Source organism: Rhinolophus hipposideros (genome assembly GCF_964194185.1).
Source record: "Rhinolophus hipposideros genome assembly, chromosome: 9".
In the NCBI taxonomy this organism is placed as follows: Eukaryota; Metazoa; Chordata; class Mammalia; order Chiroptera; family Rhinolophidae; genus Rhinolophus; species Rhinolophus hipposideros.
This window is the reverse complement of record NC_138055.1, coordinates 41,596,305-41,614,608: the sequence shown is the minus strand read 5'-3', so window position 1 is coordinate 41,614,608 and position 18,304 is coordinate 41,596,305. Positions and strand designations below refer to the sequence as shown.

The 18,304-nt window shown below is 34.9% G+C and overlaps 1 protein-coding gene across 6 annotated transcripts in view; it reads right to left on the bottom strand.

Moving 5' to 3' along the window:
• Nucleotides 1-18,304, bottom strand: part of BICD1 (BICD cargo adaptor 1) — a 310,361-nt gene that overhangs the window by 142,938 nt on the left and 149,119 nt on the right. The window lies entirely within an intron of this gene.

Sequence of the window (18,304 nt, the reverse complement as noted above, 5' to 3'; positions counted from 1 at the left end):
CAATATTAAAAAAATTAGTGACACAAAATTAGTAGTGAGATTTCTCAAGTACATTAGGACATATGTGACCATTCATATTTGGTATTTCGACACATCTGAAAATAAAGGGTCTATTAATACTATGAAACATCTTCAAGTTCTGAACTTAAAAATGATGGTAGTTACTTAGCACTTAGATCTGCTATTCCAAAGTGGAATATATTCAGACACCTGACTTTATCAGGCCACATGGGCATATTCTCAATCCCATAGGTACATTGAGAAAAGCATGCAAAATAATCTTTTCCGTGATTAAAGGAAGGATATCGGAGAGGGAAATCACCTTTACAATTTTCTGAAGATAGAATTTATTTATCAAAAGCAAGAATTGTTAGCAGAAATCTTAGATTGTTTATTATATAGTAAATTGTTCATAGCTTGGACAGATAGAGAAAGCTAACCTGAATGGGAAATCTACTTTTGTTCTATTGTTTTCCATTGTGAAGTCATATAAGATAACTCACACAAGGTTAACAACGTGCTATTAGGGAAAAGAAGTCCATGCTTTAGCTGATCAGTTACTCTAATCACCTACTCTAAGAAAGACCATGTGCTGGGTGTTCTAAAATAATCAAAGAACAGTCTGTTCACTGGTAGCAGGCTGACCATGCTAGAATCACCCAAAACGCTGGTTCTAAATGCATAGATTATATTTCCACAAAAAAATGATTTTGCAAAAAAGTTAAAATTAGTGTTAGACTTAAAAATTCAATTATTGTTAAATAATTGCAGCATTTGCTCTTCCTAACTGCTTAGACTATGTATTTGCTTATTAGCATACCTCTTTTTCCTTTATGTTATATAGATAATATTTAAGGCAAATTATCACAAATTCTAGATTTACAGCCTTGAGTTAGTGAGGCTGTACTGAAACCTACTTTCTAAAGCTTGTACCTAAGTATCACATGTTCTAAAACCAGTAGGTTCTCTATTGTAACAAAACCTGCCTATAACTCCAGAATACCAAAAATTGTGAAAATTGCTGATGCTTTTGTATAAGACATTGGAAACACACTAAAGCTGCCCATGACGAGAAATAGAACACAATATAAGTCAGGCTTGGTTTGAGTTCTTTCAAGAGAACATCATTATTGAAGAGACCCCTTGTAAAGTGGTCTTTGTTGCAGAGTAACTTAATTATTACTTATGAATAGGAACAAGATCTGATTCTCGTTTACTACTATCAGATCCCACACTCAGTAAAAGTCCTCCAAATGTAACAAATATTTCCTTTTTCTTAGCTATGGGCAATTTCTTTTCTTTAACTCTTTGTTTTCCCATTTTGCAGCTTGATTAGCTCAATGATGCCCTTTTGTAGAAACTCAGAGTCTTAGAGAATGAATTCCTTTTGCTCCTTTTATCTTTCCCAACAGTTTTCCTATCTAAGTGGTAATTTAGGAATGTCTTGGACTAATTTGTTATGGCCACCAGACATGTAGTTCTGTTTATGTTAACCAGGTGTGTGCTGTCCTCCTAGGGTGTATTTGGGTAAATGCAATGGACGCAAATGAACATGAACCCTTGGAAAACCACGCTGTAGTCTGGCCTAATGTCTTACATTGCAAGTGTGTGTGTGTGTGTGTGTGTGTGTGTGTGTGTGTGTGTGAAGCTCTTCTACAGCAGAACTTTGGCCTCTGTGTAATGGCAAGCCTTAGAATGAAACCAATTAGAGCATTTACATGGTTTAAATGTTTTTCCATATCTCACTTATATTAGAAATATTTTTTTGCCAATGCAGTCACAGATTATTATCATTCATTTGAAATATGTTTTGTGATAAAATTTAGAAAGCAGGTGAGCAGGATTATAACGCGCTCCCTTAATTAACTGTTTAAATATGTGGTGGATATTCCTCACATTTGTGATGGGTATCAGTTTTTTCTTCCTTAAAAGTATCATCACCTCTGGCTAATTATTATTATTATTACTATTAATTGCATTTATTATTTATAAGTAATTAACTGAGCATTTTATCCTTAAAACAAATTCCATAAATAAGATGGTGACAGATGAAAACAACGACATTTGAAAAATAGCTGTATTACTCCAACTTAATTGCCCTGTAAGTTCTTCTTGGGTCTGCAGCACTCCAATCACGTGCATGTCTGACCTAGCTGAACGGCCAGTGTGTGTTAGCATGTACTGTGTAAAATAGAAGGGGTGGGTTGAGAGACTGAGAAAAGCTCTTCTAGCTCCGAGATGCTATAGGCTTTACACGATCTCATTTCCTCTAAGAGCTGGTACCATAGACTCACTCCCGAAGGAACTGGGCCTCATCTCACTGCTTTTGAGGGCATAAAAGATTGAAAATTATGTGTCTCACGGAGGAGGTCTGCACAACCCCAGGTGCCACTGCTATCACATGAGTCACCAAAATTTGCCTCAACCATTTAACAGTCAAGTTGTTAAACTGCTATGATGTTTCTGAAACTATGTTAGGAGGTGGGGATAAAAGGAAAATGGAGGAGATATGCTTCCTGGTCAATTGAGAAATATAAGCATATTCAACAAGCACTTACAATGACGATGACAATGGTGATGATGATGATGAGGGTGGCACCTCACACTTACTAATTGTTTCCCATGTGCCCAGAACTGTGCAGGCACATAATGTGCACGCTATTCTTTAACCTCGTTTTATGAATCCCAATTTAGGGATGAGAGAAGGGGGACTTAGGTTAAGAAACTTGCCAAAGTCCACTATGAGTAAGAGCTAAAATTTGAATCCAGGACACTATGGGCTGAATTCAACTTACAGACACATCACTGTATTGCTTCCCATGACAGGGAAGTGTAGGGATCTCAGAGCAGAAACAATCTAAGTGGTCAGGGAATGCTTCCTGGAGTTTGTAACATTTATGCTGTACACCTAAAAAAATGAGTTGGCTAAGAATTTCTTAGCAACTATAAACTGTTTATGTTCTCTACTAATAGTAATTAAATATTTTATAAAAACACAAGTGTTTACTTGAAATGTTCAGAACTGAGTTAAATAACACTGTACATTTACATTATAAGGTGATAGGCCTGAGAAATGTTACAGAATACTTCAGAGATCGTTAGTGCCTCAAGGGCAGAAATGAATACGGGATAGTATTGCTTAAAGCAGCTACAGGTCTGTCTTGATTACATAGGAAGAATACCCTTGTATGACATTCCTCCCTAAACAAAGGCCTCAAGTAGAAAGGAAGCAGAAAAGAGAGGAATGAAGGAAGGGAATTATTTGCTGAATCACCATGATATAATTTGTCCTAGGAACTTTATATTAGATAACTGTCTAAGCAACACTTTGAGGTTCTTATTTTCACTATTCCTATCATGAGGAAAATTCCTATCATGAGGAAAAGTATTTTTGATGTATGGGAGTACATCAAAATTTCGTACATCCTGAGACCTTTTCCTTTAACATTTTTCATGATCTTTCCCACCAGAAACAAATACCGAGTTCGGCATCACAGAAGGTACTCCACATTTATTGATTAAATTAATACATGATCACCATATATACAGAAGTGCCAAAATGTATACACATTTTAAGAGATGTTATCTATGTATTACTTTTTGAAGTTGAATTTAATTATGGTAGCAATGTGAAGATGGCGTTAATCAAATGAATGCTAACGTCACCATGCGACAGGCAGGACAAAGAAAATGGCAGAAGCATGGTTGTCGTTCTTTGTGCACAAGACCATTTTAAAGTGGTATTTGAAATTCGAGAACATTGTAGAAGTACAATGATAATGAAGGCGTGAATATACAATAGAACCTCCAATACACCTAACAATTGCGCGCATTCGTGATAAGTTTGAGATGCATGGTACTGTGTGTGATATGCACAAGGGAAGATCCAGGAGGCCTCACACCAACGTTGCCCAAGCAGTAGTTCGCTGTAATCATAAGTGTCTGGACACTGATGGTAACCACTTTGAGCACCTCTTGTAATTGCAGAAGTCAAATGTGACTTGTATTCATCTTTTGTTATCAGTATATATTGAGTATTACAATTTTAACACAACTTTTTCTTGTCTTAAAATGTATATACATTTTTTTTTGGCACACTTTGTATTTACTTGCCCAAGATCACACAGCTAGGAAGTGGCAGAGCAAAGATTTAAATTTAGACTTTTCTGACGCTAAGGCTTATTTTCTACTCACTACTCTAATTGTTTCTCAAATTGACACCAGCTACCTCTAGAAAATATCAGGGTCATAAAATAAAAAAAAATCTAAGAACTTCACCAGATAGTTGACATAGTAATTTGAAGGCAACCAATTACCTGTAAAACACAAAGCAAGAGAAAGGGTGCTGGGATGGGGATAATATCCAGTTTCTATAAAGAGGTGGCTGAAATTAATGAATTTCATTGGCAGGGAGAGAAAGTCTTGTCATGTATTTCTTCAGGCTTCTGCTATTTTTAAACTTTTCAATGCAATTTAGAAAAGTCAATGCCTTAGGGAGTCCATGAGCCGACTTGTGGCTGTTCGAGATGGGAGGGTGAGAGCCTCTCGTGAAGCACACCTCTAGGTTTGTGCTTCACACCTGGCTCAAATGATAGTGGTGGAAGTTGGAGAGGACAGAGTGGGTCAAAACTGACCTATAGAGACCATGGTCAGGATGAATAGTGGTGCTGCAGGGATGGTGTCCTTGGTCCCCAGATGCTCTGGGGAAGGCAGAGCAGCAGCAATTTGTGGTCATCAGTCTCCTACAGAACGGCGTGCACTCCAACCCCTGGTTTTCCTGACTTGAGTATTAATGCATCCCTACCATTTCATGTGATCTTATTTTACATATCACATTTCCTTCCCTCATGACCATAAATTCTGCCAGGTGCTATGCTATGCACTTTCCCATGAAAAATATCTCTGTCCCCTGAGCTTTTCTTAGGCCAAGTTTTTGCTCATTAAGACACTATTTCAACTTCCCTCATTCTTCTCCTTGCTCCCCGACCATGTTCCAGTCTGTGTACAACCTTCTAAAAATGAGGGGTCCAGAAAGGAAATCAGGCATGATAAGACGTGATTGGTGAAGTGGAGTGGCAGTCTTGCCTCATCTGAGACATCCTGATTCTATTAAAACACCAGAAGCTTGGCACTTTTGTGGCAGTCACATCACACTGCGATTTCCCCTGCGCTTACTTTGTTTATAGATGGTGTAATCAAGTCATGCTTCCTCCATCCTACACTCACCATGTCTGGAATTCCAATGCAATATTTTATATACCTTTAGCTTTATGCTTACCTCTAGTAAGTTTTACCCTTTCCTACCGCAAACATCTTTTAGATCCTATTCTGTCATCTAGCAGATTAACTTGTTTCTCCCCTTTCTCTTTTAAATCAGAAAATGTGATAGTTATGAGCTTGATATCTTCATCTTTATCTAAGATTAGCAACTAATAATAAGGCCAGGCTAAGTAGAAACAATATTTCATAAATATCAATCTATGATTTTGGACCCTTTGAATATGTCCAACCAATTATGAATCCAAACAATTACATTATCATCTAGAATTTCTCTATTTGTCTAAAAAACATTATAAAATATCTGGTTAGTTGTTTGCCAAAAGTCAGATGTATTATGTTACCACTTTCCCTGGTCTTATGAGATAGAGAATGAGGGTAAGCTCAGCATAAGTCATTCTTGATGAACTCATGCTGGTTATTGGCAATCCAACTGAACTTTTAGCAAGTTCAGTACTTTATATTGAACATACAAAACCCATCAATTTCCAGAAATTTTCCTCAGATCAGTGTCAAGGTTGTTGGGCTACAGGTCAGAGAAACTACTTTCTTTTCCATTGTATAAAAACTATACTTCCACATTTCTTCTTCTGACACACCTAGGAGTTCATCTTCTCACGTCCATATTCTATTTCTCCCTGGGACCTCTTCCCATGTCTTTCATAAGGCCACAATTTTTTAGCCTCTTTCTTTCAACAAGAAAAGTGAGAAGGAAAGGGATATGTGCTTTCCTTTTTTTCCTTTCTCATTTTGAAAACGGCAACTCATATACTCAAATATTGGCAGGAAAAATGGCAATTCATGATACAAAGAGCAAACATACCTCTTGGCAGACAGTTAATATCTTTGTAAACTTGGTGTACTGTTTCTAAGACTGTTAAAGGAACATAGGTTTGCTAATTAAATCTACCCACTTGAACAATTGCTTGAACAATAGTATATGACATCACTATTATTTTCAAATAGATATCACTTCAGAACAATACTCTTACCTACTTGGAGTAAACAGTCAATATTCATTAAGGACCTTTCAATAAGGACCGATGATTAACAGTTAGTAGAAAAGTGAAAATGTTTAATTATGGAAGCTATTAGATTAAGAATGGACACAGACAGTTATGGATTGTTCTAAGGGAACTTCATAGTTAATCATCAAGGCATAGAGGCATCCTCTTTTATGTCCGTAGGATAACCTTCTTTCTCCTTTCTGCAAACCTAGTCAGGTTCTTCCACAGTATTTGCCTAATTGGGATTTGGGCAATAACAGAAAAGGAAGAGCATGCAGAAGGAATGTAGAAGAGGAAAGGATGAAAAATAAGGTAACATGTATTATTTATTAAGTGCTATGTATACACAGACATTAGGCTAAACATTTTGCATGCATCAGCTCTTTAAATCCTCATAAAAACTGAAAGAAATAGGTTTTGTTTTTATTTTAGAAATGAGAAACTGAGGCCTAGGGAGGTGAAAAATTTATGCACGGTGACTTTCCGCATAGTTTTTATAGTGAACAAAAGCTTTTTAGTGTTCAGGGTACTCATTTGACTTTAGTTCTCATAATCCCCATGTTACAAATTAGAACACTGAGGATCAGAAGAGTTAAGTAATTTTCTGAGGGTCCCGGAAAAGAGGAACTTGAGCTCAGGGTCTGACTGACCCCATGCCCTTTCCGTAGAATGTCCCATTGAGCCTGTTAAAGACAAAGTGTATCCCCTCAAAATTCAAGTGTTGAAACACTAACCCTGTACCTTAGAAGATGACTATATTTGGAGATCAGATCTTTAAAAACATAATTAAGTCAGGGTGGACCCTAATCTAATCTGACTGATTTCCTTATAAACAGAGATTAGTACATATAGGACACACAGAGAGACCCAGGAAGGCATTCACACAGATAAAAGGCTGTGCGAGGGCACAGTGAGAAGACAACCATCGCAAGTCAAGGACAGTGACCTTAGGAGAGACCAAACCTGCCCACCTTGACCTTGGACTTCTAGTCTGCAGAACTGGGAGAAGATGTTTGTTGTTTAAGCCCCTCAGAGCCTTTTTACTTGCTCCAGTGGAAACAGTTATTATTCCCTTTTCCTCTACCAACAGTACCTCTTTAGTCTTAATAAACCAAGAGTTTTTCTTGAATTCTTCTAAAATCTAGGCAGTCCAAGGGTTGAAATACATACATACATACATACATACATTTTAATTCAAGGAAACTCAGAGGAAAAAATATATACAGAAGGACAGAAGCACAAATTCTAAATGAAAATCTGCCTTTGAATTTCAGCAGACTTTTTTCTTAGCAAAAAGTGTTTTAGAGAGACGTGAAAGTGGTCAAGCCATTAGTGGGGAAAACTAAATTGATGATAGTATGTGAAATTCGCGTAATTATGTTAGTATAAAAATATAAATTTCTCTGCACTGTGCACTGAAGTGATGACAGAAAAACTGCATAATTATTTTTTTAAAGCCTCCTAAATTCAGGAATTCTGGTATTTGTGAATATGACAATAGCTCAAAGGTGCTCCCCATAATTCCTGAAATAACTTCTGCATACACTCAGGTCTTAAGTGTGGGTTTCACACAATAATCCATTTGAATGGATAATGGGTATATCACAATAATTTCCTTCCATTTGCCAATGATGTTTCTGTGGCATAATAGTATATGGTCTCTTTGCCTTCCTTTTTATTCTCTCTCCTCTAAGCTCCTCAACTTTTCCTCATTTCAGCCTGAGATTTAGAGACCATCAGAGAGAACTTTGTGTTTAGATCCCTGCTCCACCAACCAGTAGCTGAGGCACACTGAGGAAGTAACTTAACTGTCCGAGCCTCAGTTTTTCTACCTGTTAAGTGAGGACATTAAATACCAATCTCGTAGATCAGGTGAAAGAATGTTTGTGAGAGCATGTAGCCCAGGATCCATGGATAGGAGCTGGTCAGATGACCTTGAGGTTTTTAGCTTCAAGAAACAAAAGTAGATGCCATTAACAACAGTGAAATTAAAAATGCCCAAAATAGACTAAGCAATGAAATCATTTTGACAAGCCTTTTGCTCCTATCATTACATTCATCTGAAATGATCTCTCTTTTCTTGGCCTGTTCAGAACTAACAAGTTTCAGTCTGTATTCCTGACCACTCCAGAAGAAGTGTGTGTTTCCTCTAATTCCAGCACTTATCGCTGTCAGCATTTCTTGTATACAGTTATTGACGACTGCTTTCTGAGCAGTAGATCTAATTTCCTCAATCAGGCTACACAATTGAAAGTAGAGAGGAGCTTGCCTGATAATTCTTTGTTTCCCCACAGTAGTTTGCCTGGGGAATTTGCATGTGGTAAAATACTGACTTCACCTCTCCTAATGTGTCCTTGGATTTGTTGCTTTATTAGTACTTTCTAAATGCCATTGTCTGATGGATCCAATCAAAGAAGAGTTTACAATTTAGACATTCTTGTCATCACCACATTTGTCTAACAAAAGGAATAAGAAGGAGAAAATGTGATCTGATCAAGATTGTAAAGCTAATTTAGTGATATCAGTGATTAATTATTCTTCTTTGATAATTGTAAGACTTTCACATATACATCTTGAAAATAATTTTTAATTGCCATTATTTAAAGTGTCCCAAATGATATCAATACTAAATTATTCCTCACTAAATCTACAAAATGATTAATTAGTGAATTAACAGAAAAGTTAATGGAAAGAAGCATCAAAATACATTCTCCTAGTAGGAACAACTTGAACTCTTAAGTAGTCCTATAGACATCTATACACATAAGTTGAAATAACAGACATACAGAGTAGAGAATTGAGGAAAAAAGGGAAAGATTTAAGGTAGAAACAACCCATAAAGAAAAATAATAAGAGAGCGTGAGATAGAAACATTTACATAAATATAAACAGTAGTTAGGAAAAGTTGAAATATTTTCAAAAATCTAATGATGAATTTAATTGTGCATTGACTAATAAAAATGGATAGTTGCGAACAACTTTTAGCACTTGATAATCAAACACATAGAGTTGGCTATCTCCTCCCTTTTTGCCAAACATATCATATATCCTGTTAGTACATTAATTTCTCAGAAAGTACCCACAGATAAGACAACATCATAACTTCCAACTATTCGGGTGTTATCTGCTAATTTATGTCACCAGGCACTTCAGCCTTAACTTTACGTCAGTGTTTAACACAGAAAATCCCATTACATGTTTATACCTTTGATAGTCAGTACAATCATTCATTAAAAATTTCCAGAGAACAATAGACAGAATTATTGAAACAAAAAAAAATTTCAATATAGACAATGCAAAAATATAACTTGGTAACAAATCGTTAAAACTATCTGGTTCTACCTTTACATAATGACAACTCTATCGTTATCACATTTTAGTTATATAATGACAACTCTATAGTTATCACATATAGTTTATCACATTTTGGTGACAAGCATTAAAATATTCTTCAACAATGTAGAATCAAAGCGTGACTTGCTAAGGAGAGGGAGCATTTTTATATTGTCCGATGATTATAGATTAGACATAAATTTTCACAAAGTTTTCCATTTGCTGAGGAATATTCATTGCCTGATGAATATCAAATGACTAGCTGGTAAAACAGAGCAATACTCATAAAGTATTTTTATTTCAAACCTTGCAAAAGAGCAATACAAAAATGCCCTGCAGTGCAGTCAACTTTCTGCTTATGAACAACTTACAATTAAACCATGAGCATGTAATCAACAGCCTATGGTAGGAAAAATATGGAAAGTAAAGATGGAGAGGGTAATTAAATACAGTGGCACCAAGAGGTAAAAGTACATTTTGCTGCCAGATTCTTAAACCAATTAAACACCTTTTAGAAAATAACCTTTTGTTCAGAAATGACCTTCCCAAGAAAAATGTCAGCTGGCACAGAGTTAGCACAAGGTGGTATGGTAGCCTGTTCTCATTAAGTAAGGTCAATAAAAAGCATGTATCAAATAAAGACCAGCTATACTGTTGAAGTGTCAAAATTCATCATCATCAAAAAGAAACAAAAGAGAATTGAGTTAAATGAACTATAACCAAAACCCACCTAAAGATCAATTGCAAAAATGTCTCAAACAAGAAAAATATGAGACACCACTCAGTGAAATGTGTTTGATTTTCTTATTTAATTTTTTTTTCATTAAAAAAAAATCAATACTAGAAAGTATTCTGAGAGGTTCAGGGCATCCTCTTCTATAAAGCGACAGATCTGAAAATTATAAGCTTTCACCAATGTCAGTTGTTTCTTGTTTTTTTTTTTTTTTAAGAAAGAAGAAATACTTATAATAATGTAACCCACATTTTTGTGGGAAAACAATTCAGAAAACCCAAAACTAAACCAAGTGTTTCAAAATGCGCCATGTCCTCATAAGCAAATTAAACCATAAGTTTAATTCAGTGAAAGGAAAAACAGTACATTTAAACATTAAGTGTTTTAAAAATCCAAGTTTATAGAATGTGCTTATTCATTTTTCAAAGAAAAAAATAAAGATTTATAATGACAAGCTTCCTAATGTAAAAGTATTTGACTTGTACAAATTTAATTAAAGCAATGCTGTCAGGAATAAATCTATTAAAGAAAATAAGATTCACCTACAGGTTTATAGCCAACTTACCTCTTTTTGCTTTTGATGTCAAGTAGTGCATAAAAAGAGAAAAGAATTTATGTTTAACTGATTCCACTGTCATCACATACTGGCTTATTCTATAAATACCTACGTAGACTAAATGAGTATATTATACTTGCTTTTTTAAAGGATCCTATGAATAGAAGTGGAGCCAGAACTGCCTGGAAAGCCAGAAATAGGTATTTAAGGTGAACTAAGCAGCATCCTTATTGGGATGTCTGTGCCAGGAACATGGGTACCATTTGGCCAAAGTAAATGGTAACCCTTCCTATTCTAAATTTCTAATTTCAGTTATTATGATCCAAACTGATTTTCGACTTTTATTAAGACATAATCTTAAGTGCAATGAAGAACTGACAAATAAGGCTCAGTTTAGAAAAGTAGACTGATGAACAGCATCAGAGCAGCAAAAAAGTTCTTAACATGAGGAAAGTATATATTTCCTTCAACTGAAAAAGTATGAACTTTATATGCACTCAAAGTAGGTGAAGTTAAAATGACAGTCCTAAACCATTAGTCCAGTCTAAACCAATACTCTGCAAAATAAATGTACATGTTTTCATATAAACCTTTAAATGCAAACACTTGAAATTACAGAAGTTATTTCTCTTAAATAATTATTATAAGAGTAACAATCTATTATACTTCTAACCTAGTCGACCTCTTAAAGAATATTCACTGACTCATGCAATTACATGAGAGACCATCGTAAGAAACAGTCCCTCCGAAGGAGATCTGATTTGTAGACTGGACACACTGAAGTGATAAAAGTAACCTATGAATCATACAGAAAAAGAAAATCTTGGGAGTCCAGTAATGAGTAAAGTCAAAACAAACTTGGCTTTTGCATGTACAGTTCACAAAAACTTTAAATTTGTGATATTGAGAGTATATCACTGACCGTTTCTTTTTGGCTTAAAGGACAACAAAATTATTGAGTATATGACATCTTTATGACGTTACCTTTTTTTTTTTTTTACTTTATCTTTTTTTAAGTAAACAACAGAAAGGGGTAAAGTCAACCATTCTGAGTTGTGTGCTTTTCCTCTTATACCTTTCAGGCATAATAAATACAAGAAAACCAAACAAGTGTTAATTGACTAAAGAGAGGTGTATGTGGAAGAAGGACCATACAGCTGTGCAATTGAAAAATGAGAGGATGACAGTATGCTTCACTGTTATGTAATGTGTCCAGTGCACTGTAATTCTTTCCTGGTTGATTCACTGTACAAGCTTAATTACTAGGTCAGTTTAAGTAGGTGTAAGTGCTATGGAACTACATTTTCACTATATCATTTAAAATAAAAGAATAGGTAGTAGCAAGCATAGGCTTTCCATGAGCATTAGAAGTACCCATCATGTGCATCATGCTCACAGCCAGAACTCGGGCTGTTCCTTCAGATCCCACCCAACTTGCTCAGCACCCAGGAGAGCTGCTGAACCCAGGCTTTAGTATGTAGAAGGGTTCATTCCAAACTATTTATTAATGCTCAGAAGAGTCTGGTTGGCTGCCATGTTGAAAGGTACCAGAGAAGCACTTCTGTATTAAATCAGTGGCTTCCACATCTACTGTAACAAAATAGGTACATGTTTAGAAGCTGAAGCCCATCAGTTTTGAAAAGGAAACCAAAGTGTTAGCATACTGCAAGAATTTAGCGTGAACTCAGAACACTGCACTTTCTTGTCTTGTACAGTCAGTTCACAACACATAGATATTTTAAATTGTCCAAAAAAAGTGTTCTGTTTATTAGACAATTGGAATTTTCCTTTTCCTTGATGGAAAGTAAACTATATGATGCTAAGATATTTTAATATAGTTCTGTTTACAAACATGGATTATACACAATGAGCTCCAGTCTCAATCATGGAGAGAATAATTTGTATTCATAGAATCAGACTCTCAGAGTTGGGAGAATCTCCTTCAGTATTTTTTCACTCTAGCGGCCCATATATCTTTATAAATGCAAAGGACAGCCTACAGTTGTTAACCTAGAGATTGGCTTTGCTGGGTCCCTATTGACCTATTGTGGCTTTTTCTTATTATGTTTTTCTTAGTATTCTTTGTAGATAGAAAGAGTCCCTTTCAAAGCTGCAGTTTAAATATAACAAGCCAGAAAATGCTTACAATCAGAGGGCTATTTTTTTATAATAGAGATTGTTATGTAGTTACAGTGAGGGCAAACAGTAGAATACAATAGACTAGTGCCAACAGATTGGGTTAACTAGTGTGAACTTAGCACAGAAGACACTGATGGCCATTTTCCCCTGGAATACAACGAGGGCGAGGCCCCAGCTGCCCATCAGAACAGAGTACTAAAACTCTTCTTTGCATGGGAGGCTTTGGGATATGACGGCAAGGCTTCTAACTTTAGCTACTTAAAACCACTGGGAAGTAAGAAGGTCTAGAATTGCACTGCCCAATACAGTAACTACTAGCCAAATCTGGCTACTGAGCCCTAGAAATATGGCTAGTTCAAATTGAGCTATATCGTAAATACAAAATACATACTGAATTTCAAAGACTGAGTAATAATAACAAAACGTAAAACATCTCATTAATAATTGCTTCTAGGGGGAGGTCAGGTGGCTCAGTTGGTTAGAGAGTGGGCTCTCAACAACAGGTTGCCAGTTCAATTCCCACATGGGATGGTGGGCTGCGCCCCCTGCAACTAAAGATTGAAAATGGCAACTGGACTTGGAGCTGAGCTGCGCCCTCCACAACTAGATTGAAGGACAACGACTTTGAGCTGATGGGCCCTGGAGAAACACACTATTCCCCGATAAAATTTAGTTTTTAAAAAATTGCTTCCATTGGTTGCATTTTATAATTTTAATATTATTGCTATATTGTGTTAAATAAAATATACTATTAAAATTAAGTTTACCTGTTTCTTTTAATTTTTTTCTCATGTGTCTACTAGAGTATTTAAATTTACATATATAATTATCACTTTTTTATTGACTATCTCTGGTCTAGAAGGTGAAGCATTTTTATAGCTGTCATTTCATTGTTAGGCAAGAAATATTTCTATTCTACACATGGAAACATTTCAAGCTTTCTTAAAGAGTTCAAGTATATCTTTCTTCTAGTCTGTAAATTCTGGTTAAAAATAAACAAAAAGATGAGTATTGATATAAAAAAAGCCAAGATATATTAGGTAAAAAACAAGCATGTGTAACAATGTTTGTAGTTGTGCCAATGTTATTGTTAATACATATATAAAAATACATATTTGTGAGTATATGTATATAGTTATATAAATGTGCTTGTATATGTAGAGAATATTTCTGAGAGGATACACAAGTTTGTCTTGGCACAGTGTGGCAGAGCGAGCTACTTTCTATTTGTACACTCATTTCTACCTTTTGAATTTTGAACCATAATTATCTATTGAAAAAAATATACTTAAAAACCATAAAGACATTTGAAAAGAAATAAGAAAAGTAAAATAAGGAAGGCCTATATATTTATATTCAACCTTTTACTCTACACTACACATATTCATAAATTTTGCCCTCTAAAACAGATATTTTCTTATAATTGCCTTGGTTTGGGGGATGTATGTATTAAAACAACCAAATAAAGAAACTCCAAAATGCTGCCTGGATTAAATAGTAAGAAAAGTGAATGACTGACTTTAGAAATTTCCAAATGCAATTGTTCTGTAGATTTTATCATATCACCTACGGTAAATCATAATGTGAAATATACTATTTATAATACTGTACAACAGAAGAACTACCTATATTCATGATAAACAACAATAAAGCCATATATTTTGAGATAGTGTAGAAAATCTGAACTGAATACGTTATCCAACAAATTGAGGACCTCCTGTGTGCAAGGTACAGGGCAAGATTCTAGGGATTAAAAGCAGCTTACAGACTCATAGAGGAATCCGATTTTAAGACAAACTGTGACTGTGGCATCTGTCATGGGACATAGAGGAGGAAGCAGCTAATTCTGCCTAGAGGAGACAGCAAGGGATCAATAAAACCTTAATATTTTTTTGTGCATTTAGATACACAAGGTAAAACTGGTATATATGATACATATAGTTTAACCCTTGGCAACAGAAATAAGGGGGGAAAATCATAAAATTCCAAAATATTTTTGTATAAAACTGGTTATCTGGATGAAAATCAAAACATTCAACAATATTGGAGGACATTTGGTATTTATGTAAACAAAGCAAACATAGAGCTTTTTGGGAAGAAGTTAGCTAAATTCCTGTATTTTTCAGTTTTCAATTAGCTATCTGTCATTACAGAGATGGATAGAATCTAATGACACATCTCTCAGATGACATTCTTCACATTGCACATTCAATTTGAGATCATTCTATACCAAAAATTTCCTATAAAAATGAAATTGCTACTTGAATAAATACTGAAAGAAATGAAATTTAAGGGTGTTGTATGTTTCCACTGTAAAATGAATCATGACTATTCCTTAACAAGAAACAAAAACACTCTTGCGGCACACATGATACACTAAAATTTGCAGATTTGATGTAATTTCTAAAACTTGCATATTACATTGGAGCAAGAGAGAAAAATGTATTTCCAACATGTGGTTGGTAATTTTGTGAATTAACATTTTTGAATTAACTTTTGTTTTGGCAGATTCCAAACTCAGGGCAACATGCTCTAGGAATGTTGCCCAGGGAAATGCCCAGGGAAGAACTCTATGAAAGCCACATTAAAAGAGAATACGAGCGTAAACAATTACAGATTTCAACAGAAGATTGTTCACTCCAGCTATCTCAAGAATTGAATCCTGTGGAAAAACAAAGTATAGTGATATGGGGGAATGGATCACATATAAATATAAAAAGCTTTTATAGGAAAAAAACATACTTTAGGGCGGGGAAAGACCACTGAGACCATCAGTTCAGAGTAAGTTCAAAGAGCATTTACTGAGTTCCTTCCATATACAAACCACTGGAGGATGAAGGAGCAAAGGCAGTTAGAGTAGGTTGTATGTACACGGGACATGCTGCCTTTATAGAGTTAGACTTCTCTAACTTCAGACACATGTAAATATACATATTCCTCACCATTTTGCTTCTGAGTTTCTACAACCTCTCAACTGCTCATTTCCTTAGTCTCCGTATATATGCTGTTAGAGTGCTCTTATATAATGAAAATCTGGTCCTATTCTTAAAACTGTTAACTATGCCCACAGAATAAAGTCTGCTCTCAGTAAACTGGCCCTATTTTCAGATCCCTGCCCACCTTTCCAGTCTCATTTCCCATCACTCCCACGCCTTGCCCCAGTTTCTAGCCCCAAGCTCATGGCTTTTGCCCAAGTTCACCTGCTTTCCTACAAGGCGTTTTTCATGACACATCTGCACTCCTACCTTCTGTATATTAAGGTCACGTTCCACGACCAGTGCTCACATCTCTTCGGGGAGGATGTTCCTAATCACCATAATTTCTCTATTTATCCCAGGGGCATCTATTAACATCATTATTTATTTGCCTATTTACCTCCCATACCAGATTATGAGTTTCTTGAAGATCACGGATGGAGTTTTATTTGAATATCGTTATATCAAGAGCTTAAAGTGCCCGACACATAGATGCTTGATATATTTTGTTAAATTTGGATGAATGAGTGAATAAGCAAATCGGTTAATGGAAAAAAAAAAGTAGTTTTACACAAGAACATAGGCTTTACCATATAACAAACAGACGAGTGAATGTCTCACTTGTTTGAATGTAATGAAATATAAAGGCAATTTTTACTAGTGAACATATTAGTGTCTAGTGTTGATTATACATCTAATGGGGTGATTTGCCTAGCTAAGGTTAACAATTTCTGTTAGCTGCTTTAAAAATCAGTAAAATCTAAAATCTAAAATTTTTTAGATTTTAAAACAATACCATTCGTTCATACTAGTTCAGTAATGGTGTCAGAGAAGGGAGGCAGGGAAGAGACAGGGAGAGCGACAGACAGAATTGAAATGATACAGGGAAGCAAAACATAGAAGAGAAAAAATTTCTACATGGAAAATATAGTGGGAGGAGCAAATTGTTTAGGCTACTTCTTCATGAAGAGATTTCAAACTTGCTTTCTCAAGTTTGAGATTTCTTACCTATCCTGTACAAATGAAGCAGTTAGATCTTTACTACAGAAATATCTCTTGCCTGTGAATTACAGATTTCTTTTACATATTCTGGTAGACTGATTTTGATTATTGATTAAATGTAAGATTTAATTATTCTTATGTAGGTCTAGGTAGTTAAGGCATCAAGATAAAATGTCGGCTACAAGATAACCAATTATTATTTTACGAAGGTATAGTATCTGCTGCCTGAAAGCAAACTTGTTGATGACAACAGGGTCCCTTTTTTATTCAACTTCATCAAAGCTGGCAGGCACATGGGGGAGGACCCTGGAGTTTGTATGCAGAAGGAAAAAGTCAAGAACAAGGAAATCAACAAGCCATGGCCAGAAGCAGAATTTCAGGGGCTGAGGTAGCAGAGACTGAGCCAAAGTCAGATGCAAGGATTAGAATTTTCCTCTAAATTGTTGCAAATCAATTAGTATAATGTACTAATCAATTAGCACAAAATATTCTCCTAATTTTGAAAATCAACGCCCCACCAAGAGCTGATTCTCCAGAAACTGAGAAATTGTGCCTTGAGGAAGATTGGGTTTTCTGCTAACCACTTCACAGAAATGAAATCTATTTGAAAAGATCTTTTATATACGGTAAATAATATTTTATGTTTTGTGTCTTAAAATTTTAAATGAGATTTATATCTCTCAATTCCTTAACCAAAGGACCCAAATCAAATTAAACTAATTCCATTTTATTGATTTAATCACTTCAGCAATCCTCAATAGAAAAACCCCAATAGTTGTTTAATAGAATGAGATATAAAATTAGCTAAAAAGATATTAAAAACCTATTTCTAAATTTATTTTAGAAAAAAATGGCTATCAAAAAACATTCTGATAAATTAGTAGCTAATTGCCCCTTAAAAATGATGAATATATATATAATTACTATCATAAATTTTATAATCATTAACTTATAAACTCATGAATAAAAAATACTCAGAAAATCTATTATTTCCCATGGGTTTAAGATATTTCTTGCATAGAACCTAGGATTGGATATATATATATATGGCATATTTTTCCTTAATGAGCTTAATAAAAGCATTTTATATAGTAAAATCATCATAAATAATGTTCACTATGTCTTTTTTGTTTGTTTCTCCTACAATTTATTAAAAGCATATTTTAAAGAAGCTCTTACAAATGTAGACATGGATGCATTTAAAGTTATCTGAATGTTGTATTTAAGAGTATATGAAACTTCAACTGAAAGAATACACGTCATATTTCAACTTAAATTTAAG